The sequence below is a fragment of the Aphelocoma coerulescens genome, chromosome 3 (assembly GCF_041296385.1).
Source record: "Aphelocoma coerulescens isolate FSJ_1873_10779 chromosome 3, UR_Acoe_1.0, whole genome shotgun sequence".
Classification (NCBI taxonomy): Eukaryota; Metazoa; Chordata; class Aves; order Passeriformes; family Corvidae; genus Aphelocoma; species Aphelocoma coerulescens.
The window spans coordinates 111775555-111792300 of record NC_091016.1 but is presented as its reverse complement, the minus strand read 5'-3'; the positions used below and the strand labels follow the sequence as shown (position 1 = coordinate 111792300).

The 16746-nt window shown below is 36.7% G+C and overlaps 2 long non-coding RNA genes across 2 annotated transcripts in view; both read left to right on the top strand.

The window, feature by feature from the left end:
• The window catches only part of LOC138108657 (uncharacterized), a 30248-nt gene extending 26920 nt beyond the window's left edge, over positions 1–3328 (top strand). Inside the window, exon 3 of the long non-coding RNA XR_011150043.1 lies at positions 2136–3328. This is a non-coding gene — a long non-coding RNA (uncharacterized lncRNA). The remainder of the gene's footprint in view (positions 1–2135) is intronic.
• LOC138108656 (uncharacterized) overlaps positions 1–16746 on the top strand; it is a 170391-nt gene that overhangs the window by 114287 nt on the left and 39358 nt on the right. The gene's annotated exons all lie outside the window — the stretch shown is intronic.

The window sequence follows — 16746 nt, the reverse complement described above, 5'->3', positions numbered from 1 at the left end:
TAGAAAAAGGCTTGTGGTTGCATTGCAGATTTCAGAGCAGTTCAGTGGATTAAAAACAGGTCATCCAATAGAAAATGTAGATGACGAAGCTAAAGTTAAAGCTTGGCTTTCAGCGCTGTGCTGGATGTAATTTAGTGGAGATCTATGGCTGCTTTCAGCTTGATTTTCTCAGGAAACAAAAATATTCAGCTGCCCTTTCAGCTATGAGTTCACCACTCTCCTGGAGCCAAAATATTTTCTTACCATGGATCCAGGATAGCCACAGCCCTGACAGTCTTTTCCCCATTCAGAATTGGGAAGAAGTTATTGCAACAGTGAAGGGTTTAACAGGAGCCTGAGGTAACCTTTTGAGAACAGGGGACACTAAATTAGGAACCCTGGGTTCACTTGCTGCTTTGCTTATTCTTCCTTTTTCATCTGAAGAAAAGGAACTAATGAATTTTTCCAACACTTTGATGACTTTTTTTGTTTGCTTAGCCTTGGATAGCCTACACTTATTCTCTTCCTTGAATTTTCTGGCAGAGATGGATTAGGTATTTTTAAATATAAACACTAGGGAGAGATAGGTTGGATGAGTTTACATGCCTAGTTGAAAAACCTCAACTGAAGTAAACAAGTGGGGTTTGCTCTAAGGTGGTTTTGGAGATAAACTATACAAGGAGGAGAGCTTGGAATGCAGTACACGCAGCTGTTCCAAATTTTTATTAAAATATAGCAAGATGTTTTCCCCAGGAGACATCTTGTTAGTAAAAGGCAGGCCACATAAAGCAGAAAACAATTAAATTATCTTGCTTATTTCTTATGTTAAGTGGGTTAGGACATCAAGTACAGAATCATGTCTGCAAAAGGCATAAAACTGTATCTTGAGATCTTGTAGGAATTGCCATGTTAGTTGTGTTCTGTCAGCAAGGTTTTAATAACAATGAAGATAATAGCTGCTGCTTATCTAATGTTTTTCATCTGTATGGCTTGAAGCATGTTTCAAAGAAAGTATTATTATCCCACTCTTGAAAATTGAGTATCTGAATCATTAGAGAGATCAATGACCTGTTTAAGGTCATGTGCAGAAGGGGTTTTGGAAATGGTCACAAAAGCTATTGCTAAGATTTTGGTAAGTTTAAGAAAATGTCTTTTGTTTGAATAATCTGTATTTTTCAATTAGTCATTTGCAGAAAATACTTGATATATGTCACTGTTCCTTTGCTGAAGGAAAGCAGATTGTCAGGCTGTGGTCTGTCAGATTTTTGCTATGGAAAAATTAATGACATAGAACTAAGGGAATTTAGAAAATTCACGATGACTTCTGGAACGTTATTCCTACTATACAGTCTATGACTTTGGTGACACAACTACATCCAATGAAATCACTGGCACCTGGAAATAATGACTGTCACTCTGTCATTAAATTTAAAGAATGCCTTTTTATTTCAAACAGTAGCTGTTAAGACAAAATAAGCAATTCCCAGTCTAGAAATGAGAGGTAAGATACTAATTCCTATGTTCTGTGGATGAGGAACAGCTTTCTTCTCTCACTTATGATCTCTGCCTCTTGATTTCAGCTCATTTAGTGTTGCAGTCTTCCTCCTCCTCCCCTTCCCTGCAAAACCCTTCAGTGCAAAACCAGCTCTCAGGCTGCCCAGGAATTTTGTATTTTCTGTGTGAGTGATGTTTTTTCCCTAGAAAATACAAGTGTGAAATGCTGTCTATCGAAATTAAGGTGTCAAAATTTATGGCAGTGCCTAAAAACCTTTAAGGGGTTAATTAAGACACATCTAAAATTTAGGAATTTAATTAAAGCTGGTTGTATAGGCTCTTTGTGTAGTAGAATGAGGGAGAGACACTTCCAGTAAGTAACCTAAAATAAATATATTATAGGTGGGATGTCTCTTTTTTACTTCTATCTTATATAAGTCACCTATGTAACTAACAGGAAAAATTTGCCAAGGTTTAGATGTCCAAAATCAGGTAATACAAGTTTCATCCTTCACTACAGTCAATAGCTTTAACCTGATATTCTTGAAAGATTATAACTAGGCAAAGTTTAGCAAATATCTGGCCTTAAGGGCCCAAAAGAGGGCCTTTGTTTCTTCTCTATATGTAGAGAGAAATATTATTTCACGTATTCTTCCTTTCAGCACATCAAATTTATTCTGGCCAACACATCATAGGATAAATGCATATTGTAGAGAAGCAGTTATTTAACACCATTTCACACCTGAGTAGGCAGAGGTTTTGGGGAAAAACACCAGACTGGAAGTGCCAAGAAAGTGAGTAAGTTTCCTGGTGACCAAAAGAGAATGAAAATTAGGATGCCTTCAACTTTATTCTAAGTGCAGCAGCACTACCATCTACTCGGTGAGTCAGATACCAAACAAGTTTCTGAAGGAACAGAAAGCTACAAAGTCTGTACGTGATAATAATTCTGATGGGATGGAGCAAGCAGCATCTGAGAGAGGCATCTCGGCATCCTTGCAAGAGAGACACACTGTCATTCATCACTGCATACTGGGAAGAATGAAGAATAACAGGTTCTGTAAACTCAAGAATACAGCTGAAAACTAGATGGCAACTGTCTGAGGAGTCATTTTCTGGAATTGCTTCTGAGTAGAACTAGGGAGTGGAGATCAGTCATTTTTATTTTCCAGTGAAGTTTGATCACTTTTAGTGTTAATAGTGAACACAGCTTAAGAGCTGTTGAAAGCCCTTTTACAGCAGGCTCTTAGGATAGAAATCAGCAGAAGTCACACGGACAGTAAATGCTGCAACATTTCACTGGAGTAAAAATAAATCTGCAACAATAAATTTGGTAAGAGCTTACAGTAATTGTGACATTCTTCCATAAGGAGATACCACATGGAATTATGCAAATTATAGTCTTCAGGATGTCAAACAGGACTCAGCTGACTTCCCTGGAGATACTTTCACTTCACGAGTGAGAAAGCAGTTGACTGTTGAGTATATATTGGGATTTGGGGAATTTTTTACAACAATTCATATAAGAGATTTATAAATAAGGAGTACAGAGTAGTCTCCTTGGACAGTGGCAAAATGAAGTAATCTGGAATATTTGATTAATAGTGATGACAATGATAATAGTTATATCAATAGAGGTGATAAAACCAATGTACTGCAAATTTTTCTCATTTTTTCAAATTTATTAAACTAGGGGAGAAATAAGGTGAAGAAAGTGTTGGGGTTTTTTTTATATGTTTAGGCTAAAACCAACAGAAATTTCTTGGAAAGCAGAAGTGTGTTGTAGTTGGCAAAGTATGTTATAGTAAGCATGTTTCAAGTGATTGGAATTTTAAAATATGTGACTATAAGTTGTAAGGACACAGTGGGATTAAGCATGGAGATGTGGAAAAACATTTGGGCATTTTGGGAACTGGGTGACTTAGATAAGGAGATGATGATACTGAAAGGTCTTTAGCAGTAATTTAGCAGGTCAAAGTAATACACCAGAAAACTCTACACATACCTTCCTGTCATTTATAGAAAACTAACTGCACCCTGTTTGGGAAGCGAAAGATGTGGGTCACAGGCACCAAAATTTTTAAAAGTTATAGAACATGATTTCCTATATAAATTGTCTGGTACTCGATAATGGTTTATTTTATCTGCTGTTAAGAAGGAGAACATTTAATTGTTTATGTAGATGATTGCCTACAGAATGGAGATCATGATCTGGTTTTATTCAATAGATAATTAAACAGAGGACAGTTCTAATCAGCTGCATACACAAGTCTTCTAAACAACTAATTTCCCAAAACCAAGGGCAAGAATGAGTAATATTGAGTAGGAGGGAAATGCAAACAAAAACTGAGAGAATGTGAAGTGATTATTAGAAGCCAAAAAGCCATTGCTCCACAGTCAAGAAAGAAAAATTTGTCCAAGAGCCCACCATAGTTTGATGATGGTATTACAGGCCTACTGATGAAATGAAGCAGGTAAATTTGTTAATAACAATACAAAAATGCAGTTTTCAAACATACTAGTTTGTGTCAGAATATTTTTGAATAGCCATTAGTGATCAGCAAGGTTGTTCAACAAACAGGAACAGACCTGCTAGGAGTAGACCTTTAAAAACCAAGAAATCAACACTATGTTTACCCCAGAGTTATAGATGAGAGATTTCAGACAACTAGTCTCCTGGTGCTCCAATATAATTCAGTTTCCTAAGAAAACAGTGCTTATGTGATCATGCTGTCTGCCTATTGAGGTGTCTGTCTCCTGTCTGCTAACACTCCTCATTTTTTCCAAAATTTCAACTATATTTGAGAAAGTGGTAAAAGACTGAACCATAAAAAAAAAAAATCCTGAAACTTTCCAGAATAGAAGTGCTATTTAGCAGTTTCAATGCTAAAGTTGTTGGAAAAAAAAAAAAAAATCTGTCCACATGATGATTTGTAAGATAGTATGTATCAGGAAAATTATGCTGCTAAATTTTCCAGTAAGTCTTTAGAAATGTAACAACACCCAAAGATCAGATAGGCTCAGTATTTAACATTATGCCAAAGAATCACTATTTTGATTTGAACAACACAGTATCACTGATTTTTAGGTAGTAGTTACACTATCATTCAATTCCTGCTAAAGTGGCTGTTATTTCCTTGCACGGGAGCAAGGCAGCATCTTACCTGTAAAGAAAAATAGTTCTTGGATCTCTGGATGTCCAGTTTGGTAGGAAAAAAGATATCTGCCTCATAGAGCAATATAAAGCAGTTTTAGCTAATCAGTCCTCACATTGGAGACAGTGACTTTCAGTTCCTAATGAGATTCGGGTTAGCTGGATTTGGGATTGTAGAGTCACTGCTGCAGAGAGAAGTGAGAGCCTGTTTCAGCTCTCAGTTTCAGTGCAAGGGAACAATCCCCTGAGCTGCAAAAATTCAGTGTTATAAAAGAAATTAATTCTTCCATTCCTCCTCCCTCATTAAACACTCCCTGAATTTTGAGTCAACAAAAAACAGTGATTCTGCTACTCTGAGACCAGCAGAAAACAAGACCCTTGCCTGCTCCTGATGTTGCACATTTCTGTTCAATGGTGCACATCTCTGCAGTCTGCTCAAGTGCTTCATCCACACCTGCCAGTGTGATGGCCAAACTTTAAATGACTTCCTGTTCCTAGTTGGCAAGGTGGTGTTAAGCCACAGGGTGAACTTGATGATCTCAAAGGTCTTTTCCAATTTAGCTGAGTGTGTGATTCTGTGATTCTGCAGTGGTCAGGGTGATGAGTGGGCAGCACAGGAAAAGAAGCACAGAGCCTTTCATGATGTGGGAACTTGCACAGTACTACTGAGAGCACAATTTGATGAAGAAAATAAACTTTAAGTGTCAACACCTTGAGAGAAATAAGCCAAGAAAAATTTCTCTCACAAAGGAAGTCTTCAAAAAGGGGGTTTTTTAAAATTATTCTCATGTAGCAATTTTTCCATAACTTTTCATTAGCAAGGAGTAGAAGATCAAAATGTATGGCTATTGCAAAATGTTACAAAAAGGTCAGCAGCTGTAGATCTGCCCTGAATCTACAGCATCAGAAATTACTAACACATATTCATTTTTCATTCACAGACTCTCCTCTGGAAAGAGCACTACAGTACTTTACTGTGGGGTTGCTGAAATGTTTCCTTTCATTGTCCTCTCCCATGAAATCATCCGTGTATTTCATCATAAGAACAGATTTGCACTCTCTGATCTCCAGAGGGGTAGGCCTGCTGTCACACAGTGTTCAGTTCTTTGTCTGAGGAAACAGGCATTGCTCCATGGATGCGCCATGCGTATGTTCCTGCAATCCAGGATGCCAGCAGGCAATCTGAGCTGTATGAGGACAAACAAATATGAGTCACAGCAGCCAGAACTTAATGCCATTCCATTTCACACTCCAAAGGCAATGGCTCTAGCAGCCTGTTCTTAATATGCAGGGGCACCAGTTCAGGAGAAACAGCAACCTGCTGAATATCTGGGGAGGGAGAAAGGTTGTCTGAGGGTTTGGGGGATTTTTTTTGGTTTGGTGTGCCATGGTATTTTTTTTACTGAAGCCAGAGACCTCTGATTAGAGTTAAACGTGTCTAACTTGTAAGCACAGGGAGAGGGTAAAGTTAGAAGGTTAGGCACTCAGCTTTCGATGAATTTAAAACCTGTTTCCCCACATATTTCATGAAAGGGTGCTTTCCCTGCAGCCCTTCATAATACATGGCGTTGCCACCAAGCAGGACTCGCAGTTTAGCTTGAGGGAGCAGGGCTGAAAAGAAATTAGTTTGCTCAGGTCCATAACATTTGCAAAAGCAGTAGACATTTCTGGCTGTACAATCTGGGGTTTCAGAAACCAGAATCAGGCCCTGGTGGTTTTTTTTAGGATCTGTACAAGCTATTAGGAGTTGGTAGTTCTGTGCTGCTTCAGGTACCTAAGGAATATCTTTTCAAATGAGTATCTGTCACATCTACGTCAAAGACCCTAGAAACTCAGTTCAGGTCCTTTCCCTTAACACTCCTGCCAAGTCTGCCCCACATATAGTCACAGGTGTGGGCAAGTCTCTTTCTTGGTGATCTTTCAGCTAAAAAACTGCATCTGACTGAGTCACAAATCTCAAAATATTTACATGGTTCTTTGGCAGGAGGTTCCCCTCACCACCATGCCCTGCAAGTCATGCTCCTGGGTAGCTCCTGTCCAAATTTTTATGCCTCCAGACAATTTTGCCTTCTGTTATTCTTTTCTACCAGTTGTTTTGCTTTATTCTACTATTTTTTTTTTCAATGCAGTCACTGTCTGAAATGTGGAAGATCCAGTTGCACATGACTGAAACACAGGTGATGTTCTCTACTGTGATTGCTGATGACAGTCTCTATTCTTTGACTTTGTGAGGAAAGGACCAGAAGTTGCTTGCATTGGTACATTGGGCTACCTTGTGCATCCTCCCATAAGGATACAAATATTGCTCATATTCATTTTTAGAAGCAAACAAATGAACCATGAATTCCCTTTAGAGAAAAAGGAATGCAGGAGGGATTTCCAAGAATGGTAGACTTGGCAAGCATCATATGTAAATCCACACAATTTCTGTGTCCAACACATTCTTGTTAGATCCTAGAGCTGGCCACATTTTATTTTTACTTCTAAACTACCAAGAGAAATCTTATTTTATGGTACATTCACTCAATCTGTATGGTTCTCACATTTTTGTCCCTTTCAAAATCCCTTTCATTTCCAGAAATAGCCACATCAATGATTAATTCTGCCTTCAAGTTTTCTTAAATCAGCTGGTGTCCTGCTGGGCTTTCTCTACCTGTACAGCTGTTGAGTCACACAGAATTGATTCTGATGTATTTCTTAATGTTATGTCTCCATACTTCTTTACCACATTTCAGTTTATGGTTCTTTTTCAGCATCCTCCAGCACAGATTTCCATATGTCTGACAATGTAACTTGTCAGGGAGCCTGCAAACATTGACCATTGGGTTACAATATGTTGCTTTATTTTTTCTGTCCCATTATGTAAAAAGACTGATGGCAGGATTTACTCAGGAAGAATTTCTTGGGCAAGAATGAACAATACTTTGCCAACTAAGATTCTGCTTTTCTATCACAGTCTTTCCAAAACATAGCATGCTATGGTAAGATTGCTATTTTGTGAAATGGATTTTTTTTCCTAATTTCCCTATTTATGTATGATATTATGTCAGGACAGAGACATTCAGTTGTCTACTGCAGTCATAACTAAAATAGGCAGTCACAGCAAAAAAATTTAACCTGGAAATTCAATAAGAATGCATCTCTAAATGTATAATTTAATTATCAAAACTAGATTTTGCTACCCAAAATATTATACATGATTGTAGCTGAGAAGATCAAGTACAAGTTGCTTTCAAATAAACAAGGGCACCACAAAAAGAAGTGATCTAATATGTCTGCTATTCCAAAAGTGCAGGCCAAACATTTGATACTCAAAATCATTATCTTTAAAATGACATATTAGCTTTGGGCTGAATTCTCCCGTACCAGCGTTCAGCACAAAGAAGTAAGGGGGGAAAGTGAAAAACATGATTAGGATAGGATGAAAGGATGGTCAAGGAGAACACACGTCTCTTCTTAGACCTTATTTTCTTGTCCATACTTGTCTGTTTGTACTATTTTCAATATACAAAAAAGATGGTAATGCCAGTTTAACTCCCTCTGGGAAGGGAGTCTTGAAAAGTGCAGCAGTTGCTGCTTTCTCACTAAGCAGAATGAAAACAGGAAATTCAGCATCTGATATATACTTGCTTACTTTGTATTTCTAATAAGTACGCAGAGCAGCTTGTTGCCATCATGAAGACCAGGCTCCAAAACTGAGTTCAGGCCACACTTTAATAGTCTTAAAAGACAAAAAAGGGGTTGGGTGAGTGTAAAAAAGGGGGAAAGGTAAAAAAGTTTCGTAAACAGTAGGATATATTCTTCAAAGCTTTTTCCAGTTCCTTGACTATCTCATATTCTTAATGAATAATTTAAAATTATTTAGGTAATATTTTTTTTTATCCTTTTAGCACTCAATTTTAATTTATTGAGTTGTTAATGATGCTTCAAAAACCATTAAACTGTTTTTTTTTTAATAATTGCTTAAATATCCAATCTCGAAAATACAATCTATTGAGCTAATGTGTACTCACTGGAGTGAAATTAAGTATCTTAAATATCTGCACCTCATCTTTCTTGAGAAACATTTAAAAAGAAAGTGTACTTGTTCAAAGGGGAGCTTGTGCATATAGAAGGTGACCTTTCTTAAAAACAAATAAAAATCTGTATAAATATTATAAATATAATGTATTATAAATATAAATATATTTATAATATAAATATTAGAAATATAAATACTAAATTATATAAGCTATATAAATAAATATTAATTGTCTCTTCCTATGCCCTGGCCAAAGAAGCCCAAACCCCACACAAAGCTCACTTTATATAGTAGAAATGCTGGTACAAGTAGCCACATTACTTACTTTACAGGAGGATTTGAGTTCATATGCAGGTATAGGTTGAAAATAAATGGCAGAATTTCAGATTTCTGAAAAATCACAAAGGAAAATTAGTTTTCAGTTGTTCTAAAAGACCATATTTTTAATTAATATTTTCTTGCCATAATCAAAAGCAAACAAAGCAGGGTTTTCTTCTCTCTGACATTTTCACTGGCGGCTTAGTCCTCCTAAGAGCATTTATTATAATTAAAAGGCTAACACTCGAAGTAACAAAACAAAATGTTTTCAAGATGCCTGTCTTTTTTTACTCATTGTTTTAGTTTTCTTGATCATGTTAAAAAAAAAAAAAAAAAACCAAAACCAAAAATCTTTAAGTAGATTAGTCCCTTAAAATTCCTGGATTTTGCAACCAAACAGATACCAGATCTGTTGGTAAATTTGTTCTCTTTGTTTGTTATCACTCCATCCAGATGAAAAGAAAAAAATTTATTCAGATCACTTTCATCTCTTCAGCAGACAGTGATTTAAAGTGCTTATATAAGAGCTATCCATTATTACTACAGCCAACTTACCTGAGATGTCAAGTGCTTAGATTGAAGAGCTCTTTCAATACACATTCCTGTTGGAAATTTTCTGTAAAGTGAATTTTGTGAAAAATATGGTCTTGTGATAATTGAGTCCCTCCCAAGAAATATCTCTAATTTGTTAAACTCGGGCTTGCTGTCTAGTTTGGCTTCGTTTCATTTGGCTTTGTTTCAGAAAGGAGGTACAATTAGTTTCTTTTTGGTGCAGACTAACCTTCAGTGCTGTATTTGCCCAGAAAGGTTTCCCAAAAAGAATTCTATCCCAAAAAGAAGAGACTTAAATTCAAACTGTTTTCAACAGTAGCCACCCATCTTTCCTCTCTCCTTTCCTCACTAGGACATTTTTATCAGAAGAAATTACAATTTGCCAAATCATTCCACTAGTTGTTGATGACCTAATGTAGGAAAATATTCTATTTCAGCATTAATTATATGCTGAATATTAATTTATATTCCAGCTTATGAAATTTAATCAGTTGTTTGAACCATGTGGTTTCAGTAACCAGGCCAATCCACATGAGCTTTAGAGCACCATTAGGTCTGTGCTAGCTTTGGTGTAAACCAAAAAAATAATTTCATAATTATGATAGTTCTTGTAATTCTGTAGACATAATTAAAGAGAAACCACTTAAATCCAGCTACATACCCAGCAGGTAGTAATAGCTTTCAGTCACTATTCTAATAGGTTGTTTGTTACTTTGACTGCTGCCCTCTGGAACCTGCTGCTTCCCTCATTCTTATTTTCTTTATTCAACATACAAGTGCCACTAGTTGCTAGTCAGAACAATTGCTTTTGATATAATGTCATCAAAATTAGTGATTCAGACAAGCCATAATAACCTTGGAGTTGGAAGTGAAGTGACTGGATCAAGCAGTGTCTACATTACCACTAGAGGGAGAGTGCACGTATTAAAAAGTAGTTAAATATTCAATTTTGTATATTACAATGGCCAAAAGGTCATATATTTAATAATTTTCTTTTGGCCTAGTTAATTTATTCTTTCATAAGCTTTAAACTATGCAAATATTTTTATTTTAATGTTTTTGGAAATGGAGAAGCAGAAGACCAAATCCCAAACGAAAATGAACCCCAAACAGACAGAAAAAATTTAGAGTATAAAGTGAATTATTGTACACCCAAAAGGTCAGGATAGTCTAGAAATTCCATTTAATTAATAACTACTCTCTTCAGCAAGTCTAGCACTTGAGCTAGAGCATCTTTGAATCACCCCCTCAGCTGAGTCACAGCGAAATTCTGTACCCTTTTCTGCAAATTAGACTGTTTTGGCTGGAACTAACTGGACACATATGTTGCCACCTGCTGCACATTTCTTTAGACTGAAGTTTTTCAACAGCTTGGTTTATATCTTTGAATAATTTGTTCATTAGAGAAGGTAGAAGCGGAGAAAGGCCAGTACCTCCTTTGGTTTGGTTTGTTCTCAGGCTGGCAAATTACTACTGAGTTGCTTCTAGGTGGTACCTGTTGCTGAAAGAGTACAGAGTTTTATGTGTCAGATATGTATTTTCACTTCTGGAAGCATTTGTTGAGTCAGTGCTGGAAAAAGGTTCCTCTACATGATGGTATTTCATTCAGGTTTGTAAAGCAGATTCTAAATGTACATATGCAGATTTTTTTCATATAAATTTAAATACTTTTCTAGGTATACAAATGTGTTTGTAATTGCACATAATTGTACATGCATAAAACGAAAATTTAGAAAGAATAGTTGAACATTTAGCTTCTTTCATTTGCTGCAGAGATCTTATCCAGGACCTTGGATGGAATAGCAAGTCTCCTTTTTATCTTTAGTTTATTTTGTCACTTGTCATCCTTCTTCTTATCTTTCTCTCTCACACCCACACCCCCCAGACCTCATCCGTTCAAGCCAAGCAACAGTAATCACAGTCAGATTAAGAATATTATATATCCACGATGGCACCCTTGTGAAATTTCATTCAACTTAACAGAACAATTTCTCATACATGACTTCAGCGAGCATCAGACTGACAGTCAGGGAAGCCTGATCCATGGTGTCCCTGAGAACAGAGACTATCAGTTTGGTTTGCTATGGTTGTGTGCTTGCATTATTCACTGCCCACAAACACTGTTCTCAATACACTAATATACCTTGTATGCCAAAAAACTGTAGTGTTTTTAGCACCCATGATTTTTTTTTAACCTCCATGATTATTTATAAGGAAACTTTATATCATAGTCTCGTGCTCCATTATTAGCTCTACTGTCAAAATGATTCAGTCATCCACTCACAGTGTTATCCATTACAAAGAAAAAATTTGGAAACCTGGGCAGAAAGTTCACAAATGAAACATGCTCTTAAAATGGTTAATCCATAGTTCTCAGTAGATGCTTATGAATAATAAATACACACATAGGAGGTAATCAGTCTGGACTTGTATGGGATAGGAATAGGGGATGGCCTACTTATAAAAATGTATATCTTTAATGTTACATTAAGGAAAGCAGACTGCAGGTCTTTGGTTTTCAACTCTGATTATTGAATGATGCATGAGCTTATCTAGACATTTCTAAGCCAATTTTTTATTTGTAAATATTCATTAAGCTGGTTCACTTACTTCAGCGTGAAAACCCCAGGTTTTAATGACTGTTGTTTTGAAACAGTTTGACCAGTTTGTTTTGCAGCCCCTCCCATCAGCACAGGAGAGCAGCTGCACTCACCGCTGCCTGTGCCTAACAAAGCTAAGCCTTGATAACACCAGGCATCCACAAAACCTTCACTACCTCAGGGAGTATCCAGACTCCAAACAATGCCGTGGGCCACTGCAAGGCTTGACAAGTAAGGCCCAAGTATGTGGGACTGAATACAAATTTTGGTCTTATGCTTCTTGGGGTGGCCTTTGGGAAGGGAAGGTGCAGGGGAAGTAATTTCACAGCCTGGAGCATGTTTGGGTGGAGGAAGGAGGTCAGGGAGATGCGAGGGAAGGGAGGGCTGGTAACAGTGTCCAAAGCCAAATAGAGATAATCAAGTAGGTGACAGGGAGCCCCAAAAACGTTCCTCATCCTGACAAGCAGGATATTTCCAGAAATCTAACTAAACAAAGCTTGTGTGAGACGGGAGGAGTGAGAAAAAGAGGCTGTAAAGAAATTTAAAAAGCCTAAAGACATATCATACTTGTTAACTTGGCAGTATTGAGTAATTTAGCAAGTACCTTCTCCTTACTAAAAAGCATGGAAAATGCAATGAAAATAAATCAGATTCCAGCCAGAGATACTGGTTTCCTGAGAGTTTTTAAATGCAGCTGAACACTTCTCAATATTAGAATAAAATTTTAAGTAAATAATTATACATCATAATTTATGTTAGCAGCCATTCACATAATGTGAGAAATCAGTCTATTATCTATTCTTCAAAAATAGAAACATTTATAGTAATTGAATCTAAAAATTTTAAGATGTTATATTTTGACTTCTGAGCTTAAACTTCTGTAGAAATAAATGGACTTAGATCCATTTATGCTGGTGTTTACTATGTCCACAGGGGCTTACACTTGAACAATTTATCCTATTTCTATTATCATTAATATAGTTTAATCAATGTAAGACATAAATAGAAGAGACAAAACCAATTTTTAAAATATGTATGCTTTATTGCATCATCAGGAAAATAAATCTCTTTTCAAATATCATTGGGGGCTGCTGGAATTATTTCTCCCCATCAGCCTAATGGCCAGGTCACATCAATTTTCAGACAAAAATCTTGTAAAATCTTCTGAAAAAGCAAAACTTTGCAGTCATCACTGAAGCAATGCTTATTATTAAACATTAATACCTCCCTGTGAAATATTCCATGGTCTTCCCTTCTTAAATGATAAAGAAAGGTGCATTTAGAATGGCTGGTGTCAGGCACCAGCGGAAACAAAGTAAATTAAAAGAAATAGCTTCTTTTTATTATCCTTTTACCTGCCCTGAGGATACTCTCAGTCATGCTGCATTTCTGAGGGGCCTCGGGTTTAACAACTGTAAATGCTGGGTTTGCTTTAGGACTAGACAAACATGACACCACCACCCAAAAAAAAGAAAATGAACAAAGAATATCAATTATAAAAAAATGGAGACTGTTCTGGGAAACTTAAATTACAAATCCCTAGAGCTCTGAAACGAAGAATAAGGAAATTGCTTTCTCTCTTTGGGCATGACCTTTTCTTTTGAATGGATTCCACAGAATAAAAAGAGGAATCATCTTTTATTTAAACAGGAAGCAACTTGAGGCAGTTTGGGGCTCTTGGGAATATTTAAACACATGCTGAGAAAGAAATTGAAAGCCATGACTATTTCAAGGACAGAACTTCAGCGATCTATGCCATTAATGTGATACCCAGTCCTCCTGACACCAAGAGCAAAAATAGCATTTATCCTTTTATCAATACACAGCATTAGCAATGCAACTGCCTGTGATAATGCCTGAAATTATGGACTGAGCTGTTTTCAGGGCCTCTGGAAGGAGTGGACACTGCTGGTAGGTCCATTAAAAGTTACATTAGGGTAATTTAATTCCTCTAGCCCAGCTCCATTCACAGCTCCTCCTTTCTTCCAAGTTACAGTCTGTTGAATCAATAGCCATTAGAGCAAATCAACCTCGGTGGGAAAACGCCCTTGTCAAACCCCAGCCTGACTCATTGTCATCATTTCAGATTCCTGTTTAAGCAAGAACAAAGTCACATTTGAATTCTTCAACGAGATGTACCTTATTTCAAAGCAGTGCCAGAGCTTGAAAGCTATGCCATGGAGCTGTGATACCCATAGAGAAAACTCCAGCAAACAAGGTGTAAAACAGCTGAGACTCACTTCAGTGTCTCTTTGCACTTGCTTCTGTAAGAGCAGCTGTAGTCTCCAAAATGTGACCCAGACTCCTGATTTCATCTCTTGTCTTGTATTTGCTGCTAAATGACATTTTACACTTGTTTTAATGAGAGGCTATGAGCCTGTGGCTTCCTGTGGCCTTCCAGAAGAGTTGACTCCCTTTACACCATTCTGCTCATTTTTAAGAGCACTATCAACCAGCATGGCATTAGGGTCTAAATCCACTTTAATCTCCTCAACGTGTTCACCTGGTCAGAAGATGTCCAGAGACCTCACATAAACATGCACATGAGTAAGAAGTGCAGGGGTCTTTCGTGATCAAGGCTGCATTGCCTTCCCTTGGGAGGCAAGAGGAAGCAAGCCTTCTGAAGCAACCTAGGGATCATAGTCCCCACAGCACAGGACAGGACTTGGTGTAAAATCTGAATGCACGCTAAGCCCCAAATTATTAAAAGGTACTGCCTAGAAATTAGTTTGGAAAACTAACATATTTAGCTGCACTATTTCCAAACAGATTTTTGCCACCAAAAAAAAAAAAAAAAAAAAAGATTCTATCACAGTTAAGCTAATAGCATACATTCTATGAATATATTTGAGCTTGCACTTACTAGGTGGAACTCCATGAATACATTATTCACAACTGAAAATGAGTTTTCTTTCTGTGTCCTTCCTTGCATCTTCCTTTTTTTTACAAGCTCTAATGTACTCTTCTTTTCTTTTTTTTTTTCCCACTAATTAACTGAGAAAAGAGCCAAAGTCCTGTGGCTTAATGTACACTAATGAGTATGACATGATTTTCAAGCTGTAATATGGAACACTGAAAATGTGTTATTCATGTAGGGAAAAACATTACATACCTATTTATAAACCTCCTGAAATGATGAATCTTTCAGTGCTGCTACCTATTTATAAACAGCTCAGGGGCATAAAGTACACTGACAATTTGATGACCTAATATCACATTATATTCTGATTTTGTTTAATACACATGCATTCTGTAATTTGTAAGTGCTCACATTGTATTACTTTATGGCATGTTCTGAATATAATAAATTTGCAAAGTTTTGCAGATAAGCCACAATAGTCACAAACAATTTTCTCTTATTTACTTTTCATTACAAATTGCTTACCTCTAATGCTTATATTTTAGTTTCTAAGTAACAGAATAAAGGCTAAGGTCCTAACCCCCCTTCAATCACACATTGCAGAGTTTTTTCTTGCTAAGAAGAGTGCTTTAAACACAAGTAAAAGCTGAGTATGAGACAGATGACAATGGATGGAAAGTATGAAAGCTTTGGTTTAATATGGCTCAAGGCTGAGAGGAATAATAGATGACAGGGAAATAAAAATTGATGGAGACTGCTATTTTAAACAAGGATATGAATGGCAATAAGAAATAGAGGAGATGAGCTGGAACAAGTTCAGATTAAGAACTGCCAGGCTAGTATGCTTTTTTAAGCATTATACTAAGACTTCAAGCATAGAGAGCTCTTCTTCCTTGCTACTGTGTATAGTGATATCTTTTAAACTTGGACTGATTATTGGAAATTTACTATTTCTGAAGGAAATGCACCAGGGATGATGACATGAGATCCATATAGAAAGACTGAGAGGTTGCAAAGAACCATTTCATGGAACCCATTTTTGCCTTTGCTACACACAGACACCCTGATCCTTCGGAGACAGAGATGTTGCTTCCAGACTGTAAATACAGGAGTGGGCTTCCTAGATTCTGGATGCTTGAAATTGGTCAAAGGAAATCTTACTGATTTACAGATAAACATTAATTCTGATACACTCAAATCAGTGGATTACAGACAAGCTTTTTTAGGATTTGAAACACATTTTTCTTTTAAGGTTTTGAAAACAAGGCTCGCTTCTCTTCCTCTCCAAAAATGAACCCTGATACAAGAAAGCCTCGAAAATTAATTAATTGCAGGAGTGGATGGCCACTCATTTATTTAAATTAACCTCCAACCAGGGACATGCTGTGATTTCAGGTAAAATGTTACTCGTACTTCTTAAATTAAGCACTGATTTCAGCAGAAGGGACAAAAGTTTCCTTCATGCCAGGTTGCATATTTTCTGAAAATGTATGTAAGTTATATGTAACAGCTTTGCAAATTCAGGTAACTGTTTTAGAGTCTCCAGGTTTCAGAGACCAGATCACAGCAACAGCTTTCTCACTGTAATAATTTTATGTTAAAGTGCTTCTCTTGATTTCAATTGAACTGCTATTTTTTAAACTATTCTACAGTAGTCTAAAAAAGATAAAATCTTTATCATACATAAAACTTTCATTTTAGAGCAACTAATTCATTCTGAATTGACTGTAAATATGAACAGCATTAAATTAACAAGAGTTGTCATTAA